Raw genomic sequence first — 15,509 nt, 5'->3', positions numbered from 1 at the left:
AAGGGAACCGGCTGTTACATTTTATAAGACAAATATTATCTGTTCTTCTTCCAGGATGCTTGTTATTAAAAGCTGGATTTAATAGAAGAATTAAAAGGGCTTGTTTCACTTGACATTTCATCCACTAAAGACCTGAGGGGGGAAAAAAACCCCAGTGCCTGATGATCAGGAGCTTGTCTGTCAAGTTCCTTCTCTGTTTTGCTTTCATTGTTTTCCATTGACTGGTTTTTGCACCAAATGTTAAAGTCCTGAGATGCTGAAGATTTCCCAATTACAGGAATCTTTTCAAGGACTATTTCGGAGACCGCAAATGTGCAAAAGATGCTCAGTTTATTATTGCTAAGTAAAGATCATACTGAAAATCCAGATCTTCCTCCTTCCGCCGCTGACATACAGGTAGTGGAGGAAGCAAAAAAGGACCCATTCTCAGGCCCATCTGTGTTCAGACTGGCTACCGACTCCCTTCAGAAGTCAATGCCATCTTATCCTAAAGACACTGTCAGGGCTGACTTTTAAATGCTCTTTTGATGCCAAGATTCACACAGATTTCATGATCGTTTTCTACACATATGGCCCTGTCGTTCTTCTCTTATGTTACCCCATCAAGTCGGTACTTCATAAAGCCTGAATCATCATCACTATCATCTTAACTGCTAGGCGGGTTTGGGGTAAATCCAAGGCCAGAGTATAAAATCCCTGGGGAATCCCCAGGTGTGAAAGGAGTGGCCCAGGTTGGGGATTCGGCAGCAGGCTGTGAACTACCTGATCGATAGTATGTGGGTCACACGAGTACTGTCTCTGATTTAAAGATGAGATCTCCATAACCAGAAGATGGGAAGGGGATACAGCTGTGTTCTAGTTCAGAGCCTCCAAAATCTCACTTGTGTGAGTCGGTGCTACTTCATAGCACCTCAGGTTAAAGACAGGCCGAGTTAAAACGCTCCACCAGACTAGGAGGTGGTATTCTGTTACTTATCTAAAAGACAGAGACCTTGGAAGAGTTAATTAACCAAATAGACAAAAAAGTATGAGATCATTAGTGAAAAGGAACAAACATAATCTAAATTGATCCCTAATTAGGGCTATCAGATAACATACAGGAAGTATTATATAAAGAAATAATATGTTAAAATAGTCAGTAAAAAGATGTTCTGTATTTGGGACAAGTGTCTACTGAAAAGAAATTATTTGTTGATTATCTGAAATAGAAACTTAACTGGGTGTTCTGTGTTTTTATTTGCTAAATCTGACAGCGCTATACCAGATTCGAACCAGTCTGATTTTCAGAGACAGGAGACTGAAATTCTAGAATTTTCCACTGACAGTGGACATTAGGTAGGTAATGTGTTAAGTTTCCATCCGTGTGCAGATGGGAACTATGCATTAAGGTCATTCTTCATGAAATATCTGCATTTATGAATTTTTTCAATACAAATATTGTTTTACCACTTTTACTGCATATACAATTATCTAAGCCTCCAAAAATGAAAGAACTATTTCTAAGTAGAAGGCCTTACAAAAGATACGCAGATAACAAGTGTTAAATACTTACATATCAAATTTAATTAGCTCAAACCCTTAAAAACAGTTTAGTTACTTTCGTTTTAAAATGCTCCACCGCATTTTGTCACAGTCCAAATTTAGAAAATTAGTGGAAAGATAACAGACACCTAAACTTTCTCTTAACAAGGTCAACTTATCATAAATTTGGAATTTTTCAAGTTTAAAGTAACTAGGGTTTATTATTCTTATACTTTACTGAAGACAACTAATTCTCTCCCAACGCTTTCTTTCTCTTTTCCCTTCTGATGACAACAAAAATCCAGCTACCTAAAATAGGCTTATTCCTCAAAAGGAAACAAAACTGCCGAGTTCTATGACGATAATACTAATCGAAAGTCCATTTTAATTGTTCCAGGCCCTCATAGTGTATTTGATCTGTCTCTGTGGGCATCAGGGTGACTGGGCTATGCTGTGGGGGCCACCTCTCCACCCTGGAGCAGTTTTGCATTTCAACTTTGAAAAATGAAAAACCTGAATGGACCTAGATTACTAACTTGGGAAGAAAGTGCTGAAATAGATTTTGTTTAAAATGAAAGAGCTCTAAAAATCTACACTGCAACTCTTTTGAGACAAGTGAATACATTTTTAAATATCCAAGTGGGATATGGTCATTAACATCCTCCTTCAAAGAGAGTCTGGCCAATGTATCTGCTGCAGCAAAATATTTGGGATTCGGGCAATGCATTCTGGATCTGAATATTCCCTAGGTTCTGCCAAGATAGCACCTGTCCTAGGAATCTCTCTGTCAAAGTCATCACTGAAATGTTCTAGGGTGAAGGCTGTGCCCTGCAGTTCTGAATTGCAAAGGCCACGGTGGTGTGTCCATCTTAAGAAGTGGCTATGAGAGGCCGGGCGCGGTGGCTCACGCCTGTAATCCCAGCACTTTGGGAGGCCAAGGCAGGCAGATCATGAGGTCAAGAGATCGAGACCATCCTGGCTAACACGGTGAAAGCCTGTCTATACTAAAAATGCATTAAAAATTAGCCAGGCGTGGTGGCGGGCGCCTGTAGTCCCAGGTACTCGGGAGGCTGAGGCAGGAGAATGGCGGGAACCCGGGAGGCGGAGCTTGTAGTGAGCCAAGATGGCGCCCCTGCACTCCAGCCTGGGGGACAGAGCGAGACTCCGTCTCAAAAAAAAAGAAAAAAAAAAGTGGCTATGAGAAGCCTCTTCATTCACTTGTCTCACCAGAGAAGACAGAGATGATGTCTCCCTTTTCAAAGATGGCTTTAAAATGACATTGAGAGGGTCAAAAAAAAGATCAGACAAAACTATTTGGAAATAAAAGAGTACAGGCAAATCAAATGTTCCCATGTTTTTAAAAGCCTTTCTATAAAACTGGTCCTATTTATTAGTGGTGAAATACAAACCATGCTATCAAGAATCTTAAGGAAATGGATTGCTGTTAAGTGATACTTCAGAATCCACCCCCTAGCAAGGCTACTGCACCATTACAGGAAGATAAGCAGAAAATCCTTGCCTCCCATAAACGAAACCTTTGCTTGAAATATGTGTAAACCATTCAGTGGCAGTTCTAATGCCAGTGATTCAAAATATTGCTCTGGAAAATTTTAGTTAACCAGCAGTACCCAGGATCTTTACAGATGAAGACAAAGACCAAGACTAAGACTTTGTCAAGGCAGGAGGTGCTGAAGGAGGTGGTCAGCCTCTGAAAGTGCAGTCTTTTTTTTTTTTTTTTTTGAAACTGAGTCTCGCTCAGTCGCCCAGGCTGGAGTGCAGTGGCGCCATCTCCGCTCACTGCAAGCTCCGCCTCCCGGGTTCACACCACTCTCCTGCCTCAGCCTCCTGAGTAGCTGGGACTACAGGCGCCCGCTACCACGCCCGGCTAAGTTTTATGCATTTTTAGTAGAGACGGGGTTTCACCGTGTTAGCCAGGATGGTCTTGATCTGACCTTGTGATCCGCCTGCCTCAGCCTCCCTGAAAGTGCAGTCTTAAAGGTCCAATTTTTACACACATTAATATCACACGTAATAATCTACAGTATTAGGGGATGTCATTGGTTCCTGCCTGGCTCTGTGTTGTGTGAAACAGCAATAATCTACGTACAGTATCACTTCCTATCCTCCAACCCTCCACATCCTGCCTTCCCCCATCCCTGCCCTTCTACCTGTCAAAATGCAGAAGGAAACTGATTACCACCTGGAACAGGTTATACTCCTAGCCTTGCGTTCTTAGAACATTTTGTTTTGGAGTCCTAGGATTCTTTTTTTCAAGAGAGAAAAAAAAATTTAAGGTATAGACAATATCCTTGAGGAGCTTGTAATCTAGGTAGGAAGACAAAACACCCAAAGAAAAATGACGTAACAGCGTCTTGGATGAAGACTACTAGATCAACTTCTCAAGGGACTCAAAGCATTTCTTTAAAATGTATTTATAAAAAAGAAGCAAGTGAATGAGTTAATTCAAAAATGGCTTCAATTGAAATCCAAAGCAGGATGCACACTAGGGATAGACCACAGGCCAAGCTTAATTGTGGTTTTGTCACTCAGTCAGAGCCAGGAGTAGCAAAGGTGAGGTGAGTGTTTGCTTCCTACCTTGTCACAAGTCTCCATCTAGATGTGTAGAAGACATTTGACCTCTGGGTTTTGTTCAACCTCTCCCTATCCTGAGTTTGTGGGAAATAGATGGCCACTTATCATGGTCAGCATCATCCTCGCTCTGTGCATAACCCCAGGTGCCCTGGACCAAGGGCTTGGTGGCTGCAGGCTTGCTGAGCCACAGCTTCCACCGATTCCATGCTTTGACCCCACACTGGGGTTTACACCCCAGTTCTCATCCAAAATGCTAGCCCCTGCTTCATCTCCATTATCCCTCGGTTCCATCCCTTCAAGATGGAACTTGCTTTCTCTACCCTCAAATTATATCAAGCATCTGAAGATGTGAGTTCCAACATCACTACACAGGATTCCAGTTATTGCCACCATTATCCCAAGACTCCGGCTTCTTGACTGCCTCTCTTCCACCCATCTTCCTTCATCCCTACCCCAGCCAGAGCAAACTCAGTACAAACAAGGGCATAGCTCAGACCCAACAGCCCCCTGTACTCTATAATCAGGCCCTCTGGCCACCCTGGGTATTAGAACTTCCACAGGCTCTGTTTTCCAGCCTGACCCACTCCTACTCCCCATACTTCAAAATTGTACCACTGAGGTCTCTCTACACCTAATGTTCAAGTCTGTTCAGGTTATAAAAATTAGATGGTAAATTTTCCAAAACTCTGTATCTCCACGTTATGGTCTTAAATGCTAGTAGCTACGCAATGTATTTAACTTTGAGGTGTCTCTTTTTTCTCTTAGGGAAAAGCAAACTGGAATCGATGGTTTTGGGGATACCTCTCAGTCATCATGCTTTCTTAGTAGTAAGAAACATTATGGGGCCAGGCATGATGGCTCATGCCTATAATCCCAGCATTTTGGGAGGCCAAGGTAGGCAGATCACCTGAGGTCAAGAGTTTGAGAACAGCATGGCCAACATGGCAAAACCCCATCTCTACTAAAAATACAAAAATGTAGCTGTGCTTGGTGGCACAGGCCTCCTGAATAACAGTCCCAGCTATTCAGGAGGCTGACACAGGAGAATCACTTAAACTCAGGAGGTGGAGGCTGCAGTGAGCCGAGATAGTGCCATTACACTCTGGCCTGAGCAACAGAGCCAGACCCCATCTCAAAAAAAAAAAAAAAAAAAAAAAAAAAAAAAAAAAAGGCCTTTACTCTCAAATATTTGCATCTGATGATAATTCTAAGGAAAATAGTGAGGTCCTCCAAAGTTTATTCAATTTTACTCTTTTAGTTTCATATCGATGGCATCAGGAAGAAAACCCCGATGAATTCTTCAGTGGCCTCTGGTCCATACTGTAATGTAGAACTTCTAAAATTCAAGAGTAGTAACTTGGACACAAGGTGGTGCTAAGGGGTAAAAAATTAACTGTGGGTCCTTTTCCCCAAAGGTTACCTCGAATACTTAAGGTTTTGGGGGCACTTAATAGCTTACAATATTTTCACACACATTGTCCTGTTTATTTCTCAGAACTCAGAGAAGAATTAGCTAGTCTCGTGTTCTAAATATATAAATGAGAAAAATAAGGTCTCCTTAGGTTGTGTGACCTGTCCAAGATAACTCAGCCCAATCTAGATCTCCCATCTAAGTCTAGGTTTGGTGCCCTTTTTCACTCTCCTACACAGGTTAGTCCCTTTTTTATACGAAGTAAGAAATTCTCAATAGGGTTTCCATCAACATCTGCCAAGCTAGGGAGTTCTCGATGCACCGGTGCAACTTACATCCTGTGCCTCACTTGTGTTGCCAGTCAGGGGACCAGTGGGGTCTTGGTGACTCTCTTGTGTTCTCAAGAATCCTTGGCCAAATTCTAGGATTTAAAAATTAACACATAAAAATTTGGCAGGGGGATTACCAAGGAGAAAAGATGAGTTCTGAAGATACTTGGATTTAGATCTACTTGGGTAGAAGACCCCTTGTCTAAGACTCCTGCTCATGCAGAGCTGTGGCAATGCTGTAGAAACACTAGCCTGAGGCTCCCAGAGCACGCTGTCCTGGTGCAGCCTTGTCTCTCTCCTGATAGGACTGAAAGTCTGTCTCCATATGCAGGCAGGAGGGCCCTGGTCCCACCAATACCCTCATAGACATAAGCCAGACTGAGAGGCCTCTGCAGATGGCAAGTGAAAATCAGATGGCTTCTCCTGTTAAGATGATCTCTTCATAGACCTAAAATACCCACAATGAGTGGTACATTTCTGGCTGTATGAGTTTCCCAGAGCTGCCATACCAAATTCCCACTAACTCAGTGGCTTATGACAACACGAATGTGTTATCTGATAGTTCTGGAAGGCAGAAGTCTGAAATCGAGGTATCAACTGGGTTGATTCCTTCTGGAGGCTCCGAGGGAGAATTCACTCCATGCCATGCTCCTAGCTTCTGGTGGCTCTGGTGTCCTTTGCGCTCCTTGCTTTTATGTGGTTTTTCCCCAGTGTCTCTGTGTGTCACATATATTCCTGTGGCCTCAACCTCCTGGGCTCAAGCAATCCTCCCACCTCAGCTTCCTGAGTAGCTGGGACTAGAGGTGTGCACCATCACGCCAAGCAAACTTTTTTTTTTTTTTTTTTGGAGACGGAGTTTTGCTCTTGTTGCCCAGGCTGGAGCGCAATGGATGGCACAATCTCGGCTCACTGCAACCTCTGCCTCCCGGGTTCAAGCAATTCTCCTGTCTCTGCCTCCGGAGTAGCTGGAATTATAGCCACATGCCACCACACCTAGCTCATTTTTGTATTTTTAGTAGAGACGGGGTTTCTCCATGTTGGTCAGACTGGTCTCGAACTGCTGACCTCAGGTGATCCGCCCGCCTTGGCCTCCCAAAGTGTTGGGATTACAAGCATGAGCCACTGCACCCAGCCAACACTGAGCTAACTTTTAAAATTTTTTGTAGAGATTGGGGGGGGGGTCTCCCTTTGTTGTTCAGGCTGTTATCAAACTCCTGGGCTCAGGAGATCCTCCCACCTCAACCTCCCAAAGTGCTGGGATTACAGATGGGTCCCTCTTGTTTTTTGTTTGTTTGTTTTTTAACAAGGACACTAATCACTGGACACGAATGCCCTAAATCCAGGATGATTTCATCTGGAGCTCCTTACTAATTACATCTGCAAAGACCCTATATCCAAATAAGATCACATGCTAAGATTCTAGGTAGACATGAATTCTGGGGGAACACTATTCCATTTCAAGCATTCACAACTTTTCTTCCTTTGAACTAATCCTCCAAGTTCTCTTGCTCTGAACTTACAGAAGATGGAGAACAATGGTCACTGTCATCCCCAGAATAGCTCCTTATCTCCCTTACTTGGGCCATCCTGCCAGTGCTTTCTCTACCAGGATAACATCAGCCCTCTTCACCTGCATTTTTCTCTACACAGAACATTCTCGTTTGCCAAGGTCATTCCATGGAACCAATATCCAGTGTCTTCTCTTTCCTTAGATCCCACAGTACATACTCAACCTCCATGTGAAGACAGAGAATATCCTTTCGAGTTGGAAAGGATGTTGACTGACTTCATCCATTCATTTTGTTCCCATTCTGAGTCTGGATTTGCCTGCATCCCTTGTAGCTTAAGAGCCCTTTTAATTAAGACATGACTCACAGATCATCTTCATGTCAACAGGCAACAATATTATGTGCCTTCGAATTTTTCAATAACGAGCCTTGAACAGTACAATCTCTGTTTCAGTGAAAAACGCTAATTGAAAGTTTTTTTTTTTCTCAAAAGGACATTGAATGTAAACCAATTTACTAAGCAAAATCTAGTGATGCCTCCCCTTTTATCTGCTATTCCTTCAAACAGAAAACAAAGTACCACCCCAACCAACCAACTCTTCTGGCAGGAAAAAGAAACAGCCTCAAATTACGTTCTTCAACAAAGTCGATCAGGAAGGAAAGGTGAATGTTGCAAATACCATTCAAAGTACCGCAGGAAGTTGTCAATTTGGTTTCTTTCAGAGGCTGGAAGAAAATGTCCTTCTCCCCCAACTCTTTTTTTTTTTTTTAAGTTACCAAATTCCTCTACGTTCCTTTTGTTAGAGAAGTGACATTATAGGTCATTAAGCAACTACTAAAAACACAAGTGAGCAAAACCCAAAGCGCGCGTATTTTTCCTTTGATATTCTTTTCCCTGGTTTTTCAGAAAACAATTTTGAGGGTGAGAATATTTTTGTTAATGTCTTTGTGGGCATTTCCGTCATCTTTCCATTTGTAACATCCCCTGAATAAGGCAGCTAGGGGAAACCTGCCTTGCCTTAGCACACCTGCTATGCCAAAACAGGAACATGTATTCCCCCAAAATGGGACAGGTGATTTGCCAAACAGACCAGAGCTCCCAAATTACCTGCCTTTTTGGAGTGCTACACCCAGATTTCCTCAACCCATGTGGAACTTGATTTTCGACATCCTCTCTTCCTCCCTCAGTTGGACAAAAAAGGGGAAGGAAAGAGAAAAGGGAGAAAAGCCCTCTTCCCACCAGGTAAGTCCACGTGAGTCCCATTCACCACCGTCATCCGCGAGGCTGCAGCATGGAGCTGCCCCGGCGCTAGCCACAGGATCGAGCTGGCTTCAGGGGTTGGGGTCTCATCCTCCTGTAAATTTCTTTGGTGGTGAAATCTATCAAAGGAATCTCAAAACAAATTACATGGTAAATTATTGTCTCCATTCTGGGCCACTCTCCATGCCCCGCTGTCCGGCTCCGACAGACAGCCGTGGGTGAGCTGCCGGTGGAAAGCCTCCGAGATAAGAAGATTACAGAATGTCATGTGCCTCCGGCGACTCAACTTCACAGCTAAACTTCTCCAGCCCTGGCAGTTCATCTGATTCGCATGGGTCACAGGCTGTTTCAATTAATGCCTCTCTAATGATTCAAGTGTGCGCCCTAATGTGGAAGGGGAATAGAGAGAAGTCAAGCCAGGGACCTGAGCATGTCTGTCCTCTCCACCCTCTAACTCGGAACGCTCTTTCCCAAGCTGACTTATAAGAAAGGAGAAAATGGGCTGGGAAGGAATATAGAATTCCTTTCAGACAGAAACCTTTTATGTCACCTTCCTGTCGTTACCAATGCAATTCTGTGAGTCTTCCATGGCCTGTGGATCCTAGAGTAGTGAATAACAGCCCTGATACGAAAACAGAATGCAGAAAACAAATGAGCGTTTTGAAAATAAAAAGCCTGGCTTTTAATCCTATTAAGATCATGGCTGCTTTTTTTTTTTTTTTTTTTTTTTTTTTTTTTTTTTTTTTTTTTAAATTTCTCCGCCCTCCCCTAAAAACTCTGAAGGAGATACTGATGTTCCCATTAACATAAATGCTGAAATCAGCATTTCCTTTGAAAGAAGTTGTTAATATTTGGAAATGGTCGGATTTCCAATCCAAGCTTTGATTGTTATTCTATACTAGCCAGCAAGTGCCAAGGTCACAGGGAGATTCACCTGCAGACTGAGCTAAATGAATCCACTCGGCCACAATGCATGTATAATTTAACATTCTCCTCTCGAGTACTTCCATGCATTCCTAAAAAATATTTTATTACAATAACAAATTGGTTTCAAAATCATGCATTATGTATTCTGAAATTAGGTCTGCCAGTGAAACCTGGATGTACACACATGCGCACTCCTGGGCAGGGCCGGAAGAGCACACAGATGCCCGGATGGAGCTTGAGAACAGTTAATCCCACAAGGAACCCACTGGCGCTTCTTTATTATCTGAATCTGCATATTTGGAAAGTAAAAGAACAAACTGATCATTTACTGTAAAGGGCAACCACCCGTTTCCCTTAATCACCCCCTGCATGAGAAGGCAGAGTGTGCCATGAGGCAGAGGGTGTGAAGTCCTAAAAATAGGCTGCCCAGGCAGTTTCCCAAGCTTTCCTTAAAAAACAGTTATTCCTTGAATATTAAAAGTCTTCTTTTCCTGTGATCTGACACTTCCCAGGTATATATTTTACAGGAACTGGACTTTAACAAAGCTTCTTTGAAACATTAAAGATAAAGATATCAAAGCCATCCTTACAAATTTGTGTGAAGAAATACACTTGCTCTGCCGTAAGCTTTCATCACTGAGTTATCCAAAAAAAGTTAACATATTCAGAAAAATCCTTAGGATTCCCATCACAAATGCAACCCCATATAATGTGTCCCTAATGGGTGCTTGTTTCTGCTTTGCAACTTTTATCTGAAGTTAAATACACACTGATTTAGCATTCTTTTACAACATGGGGATGGTTTTCTCATGCACAATAAACATGTTTCTTAAGATGTCTATTGGTGAATAATTAAGACTAAAATGCTTTTCTGATTCCTTCCTAGTTTTTTCTAGTTTAGACCTTTATATCACACTTGTAAAAATTCCATCTCATCAAATGAATGGCATTAATAAATCCTAAGCAGGCAGGTTTTCCCAAATAAATGGCGACTTTCATGATATGGAAAGCATTTGATCTTAAAAACATGAGAAAGAAATTTAGTTGAGTTTTCTCTTTGAAAAGTTTCTTGGGCATGAGCTTGATCTTTCTATATTAAAAGAAAAAAAATCTAGTTTATTTCAATAGGGGATTTGTTTTTCATTAACTTGCAAGCTAAACATCATTGGTATGTTTCTATTGGTGTACTAACTTGGTGAATAAAACAACAAATTCCCGCGAGAGTCACTTATAAATCTCTTTAAATTAAAATCAGTCTAATTTTTATTATAAGACTAACATCATGATAGGCTTAGTATTTTTAACGTAATGCCCAGAACTAAAAAGTTTAATTCCCTGACAAGAGCTTTTAATAAAGACAAATCATGACTAAAATTAGATGCTGCAACCTTTTCTTCTCAAAAAAAAAAAAAAAAAAAAAGTCTGCAAACACTGTGTTAAGACATCATTCATTCCCTAATTTCGTTTCGATGGAGTGATATGACTAGACGTATAGCTTTTCTATAGTAAAATTATAAAGAATAATTTTCTCTAATCTAATCAGTAATTTCTAAAACTGGGAAATGGTAACAGCATAATTTTTTATTTCTTTTGTATTATAATTTAGGCTGACACATTAAAGCTTTGCTTTTCAGGGGAACAATTAAGAAATTGTTGATAGAAATTAAATATTACTGACAATTGAAAATGCATTTTTTTCCTCATTTGCAGCATCTAGATATACCGCTCCTACCTCCCATCAAAGATAATCTAAGCTCAGATAGTATTAAAGTAAAAATGAACTAAAAAGCTTAGTTCTTTTGTGCTAAACAAAAAGGTGATTTATGTAAGTAATAAGCAAATTCCAGAGTATGAAGATATATATATTTTTAAATCCTCTAAAAATGCCTTAAGTTGTAATCTTCAGGCTAAATGATTAAACTCTCTCTGGGCTCACTGGCTACAGAACTATATCCTTCATGTTAGCTGTGGGCTATTTTCGGTTGAATGCAAACTGCTTTTTTGTTATTAAAGACGGTTCACATCTTACACCACCTTGGGTGTATGGTATACAGGCCAACACACATAATTTAGGGAAGTATTAAAATAGAATTAAATTTTTTTAAAAAAAGCCTTCAATAGTAATTACAATAATTACATTTCATTCCCACACATTGCAACAAATAGTTACAGAGCCAACTTCTTAAATACTGGTGTGAAAACACTAAGTCGTAATTTATGGCACAAATCAAAATGTGTTGCACAAACTGCTTTTTGGTTGTCGTGAAAGGGGTGTCTCAAATTGAGTGTAGAAGGGCTTTCCAATGACCACTATAAATACATAATTCATACATTTGTATGAACTGTAAATACATAATTTTTGTGAACTGTAAATACATAATTCATATATTAATATGATAAAATATATAAGATCACCCATATAGGTATAAATTAAATCAGTGAGACCGACTAAATACAATTACAAATAAGCAGCCCAGAAGTTCTAAGGGAAAATGCCAGAAGTCACAATGCTTTCTGATTCATCTTAAGCAGAACAGGAGTTTTAACACAAGCCTCTCTTAACAGCTACCCAGGCAGGATTTGAGGAGAATAATTCCCTAATGCCACTTAAAAAAGAAAAGTCAACCGAAAGCATCAAATGGATTTTGAATCTAAATATTCTTAAAAAAAAAAAAAAAAAAAACCTTTTTCTGAATTGGCAGCTCAGAGAATCAAACAGATAACATAGCATCACAATAAGGTAGGCATAGTCAACATTCTTCGGGTGGTTTGGGGCTGTTTTATTAAGAGTGTGCTAGGAATTCCAGTTCTTAAAGAGTCACGGCCTGCATTCAGCTGTCTTCAGTTCTGTCCCCGACCTGGCCATCTGCCAAAGAATGACACACTTTGAAGGACAAAGTAAGAACAGCTTTCCACACACTTCTCAGACCCAAGCTCCTGGCTTCAGAGCGAAAACTCTTAGGAGACTTAAACCGGGGCACTTTTTAGCAGGTCAGAAACAGAAAGGGAGGAAGGAGAAGGCAACATAAAGCTGTCTCGAGCCTCCCCTCTCCGTAGGTCTAATGTTGCTTGGTCCACAGAACAATCACAACAATAAAATGCAGTGTGTCCTGGGGTCCCCTCTGAAAGAATAAAACTGGAAGCCTGTCTGTCATGCTGAATACTGAACCAGAAGCTCGCACCACGGGATTCGATGCCTTGTGCCTGGCTTGTATTCACAGGCAAGGCAGACAGATGTGTGGCCTTTGACAAAGCCAAGAGATGGGCATTTCAAAAATAAAATCATCTCCCAATTACAGGGAACCCTTCCTCCCTGGGATCCCAAAGCACTCTATCAACCTAAATTGGAATCCTGTCTACTGAGCTGCCTTCAATGCGGCCACTCCAGTATAAATTGGATCAAATGCTCTCAGATTAATTCCTGGAAACCTATATTCATCTTTGTATATCTTTATTACAAAACTAGCCACAAGACCGCTCTACAATTTTCATTATTGGAACAGCTTTCGAAGCTGGATCACGCCATGGTTTATCCCTCCGTGACCCCAAACCATCTTGTTAGCTCCATTATTGTATATTCATACAACACACCTGAGCCCAAGATAATAAGAGAGTTATAGTGAATGAGGGGACAGGGTGCATTTTATTGCATTTTATGCACTGTGATTCTGCAATGATATTTAACCTGCCGCAGGCACCCCCAGAAGTCCATGCCTCACTCCCATGCTCTCACTCGTGCTCTGACACTGAAGACCCTCACCACCCTCCCCAGTGTGAAGGGATGGCAAGTTAACCTGGGGAAGACCTGAACTTCCTGGTGATGGTCAAACCTCATTTCTCTCGCGCTGCTCTGGGTTAGGGGATGCAGGTTCTGCACCAACAGAAACCACAGCACATAAAACCCCCAGCCCTTCACAGGAAAAGAACAGGAGTTTTGCCTGCAAAAAAAGAGGATGGAACTAGCATACGCTTAGAATAGAAGATGGGAATGAAAGTGATCAACGGTCTTAGCTGTAGTTGCATTGGACTCAAAATGTTTCGGTCAAGTGTGTTACAGTCTTGGTTCTTACCATGCTGCTGCCACTGGCAGGTATCAAGTAAGGTTAACTTTATGATGATGACTTAATCTATTAAATTATATTAACCTATATTAATACAGATGCTGTATATAACTATGATATTTCTAACAACCGTGTTAGAATCAAATGGTTTATTTTCCACCAGTGTGGTTGTTTCTCTTATGCCTGTGTATATGAATAGAAAACTACACAATATCATGATCTATTACACTATATAAATGTGTATATGTGCGTGTACATATTTACATAAAATTTAGGTATAGCTTTATATCTCCTTTTTCTCACCACAGCTACATTTTTCGCTGGTCCACCCATACCTACCATGACTCTCCAGCCTGCTTACCTGTCTCCTCTCTTTCTTCCTCCTTTCCCTCTCCTCCCTTCTTTTCTGTTTTCCTTTTTTTCCTTTCTTTCGAAATAATACCAGCTTGGTCCTTAAAACAGGAAGAATAATGTAGAAGGGTAATCCATTATTCATAGACTCCAAGGAAACTTTAAGACTTCTGTTTTCTTATCCCTTTCCCCTAAATGTGAGGCTAAAGTACAATGAGACTGATTTCATTTGTTGATGCAAAAAAGAAATGGTCTCATTACTTTGTGGATGTGCTTGAAGCCCTCTAAAGAAATCACCTCTTTATTTCTCATTGCTTAAAGAAATGGTGAGAAATTTCATCTGGTGGGTGACTATGCCTCCGTTGTAACGGACCCGGGTGAAATTTTGCATCATTTCTCGGGCCCCACCCAGCACCCACTGAATCAAAGCCTACTTTTCAACAAGATCCGCAGGTCATTTTCATATAGCTTAGTTTGGAAGCCGTAGCCTAGGGAATTTTTATTTGCCCATCTCTGGATTGTACTTCAGATCTTCTAAATCAAATTCTTTGGGAGTAGAGACCGGATACTCGTATATTTAAAAAATTCCCCAGATGATCTGATAACCCTCCAGATTGAAAACGTGCCCAGTTAAGGTTTGACTTGTGTGGTTTCTACAGCAACAGTGACAATGGGTGAAGGGATTCCTAACATAGGGGTTTTTCCTCCTGTCATGCCTCTGCACGGATTTCTATGATGGGTCTTCATCACCTCTGTTTTCTGCATCTTAGTCTGAGAGTCAAGGTCCTTGGTCAAGAGACACCTCCTTGAACTATCTTTCTGCTCCTTCATCCACATCACTCTCCTGCTTCAACTAAGTCAAACAACCACGAACTGCCATGATTTCTTTGTCACGCAGGACAGTTCCCTCTGTTTCACTGCCTTCACATCCACCACGTCCCTTCAAGGCACCTCTAATGACCCACAGCCCCCTGAAGGTCTTCCCCACCGACGACGTTCTACTCAGCACTCTCCTTTGTTCCATCTTTAAGTGTTTAACTTTCAAGCTACCACTTTGCACTTATCCACATGCTCTTTTAAATGGTCCTCATGCCATTTTGTGTGTTTGATTAGTTTTTTAAAACTAAGCCAGTGGCGCACAGTTTGACTTCTTACAGCTGCCCTCTTGCCATGTTACACATCACAGTTATCTACTGAGGTGTCCTACCCACCCCATAACACATTATGCATTAAATTTTCAGAATCATGCTCCTAGTATATGTGAGAATAGAACTTCAAAAGGCATCCAGGATTCCAACTAATTTGTCCTAGAAGACACCTACAGGAAGCAACAGGCTCCCAAAAGTATTTAAAAACCAAAGGTTAATTCTCTGAAGCTGTGTAAGGAGTTGCTGGCTAGGACCTTTCGCGATCTCCCTGCTCTGGGCACGTGATGTTTTGTCCTTTGTTTTATTGTTTCCTCTGTATGCTGATTGGTGTTGATTCATTATACAACACAGGGTCCATGAGAACAGGTCATTTTTCCAGTTAACAGGTGCAGGATGAAAT

This window comes from Macaca nemestrina, chromosome 18 (assembly GCF_043159975.1).
Source record: "Macaca nemestrina isolate mMacNem1 chromosome 18, mMacNem.hap1, whole genome shotgun sequence".
Lineage (NCBI taxonomy): Eukaryota > Metazoa > Chordata > Mammalia > Primates > Cercopithecidae > Macaca > Macaca nemestrina.
The sequence above is the reverse complement of the archived record's forward strand: the minus strand, read 5'-3'. Positions refer to the sequence as shown.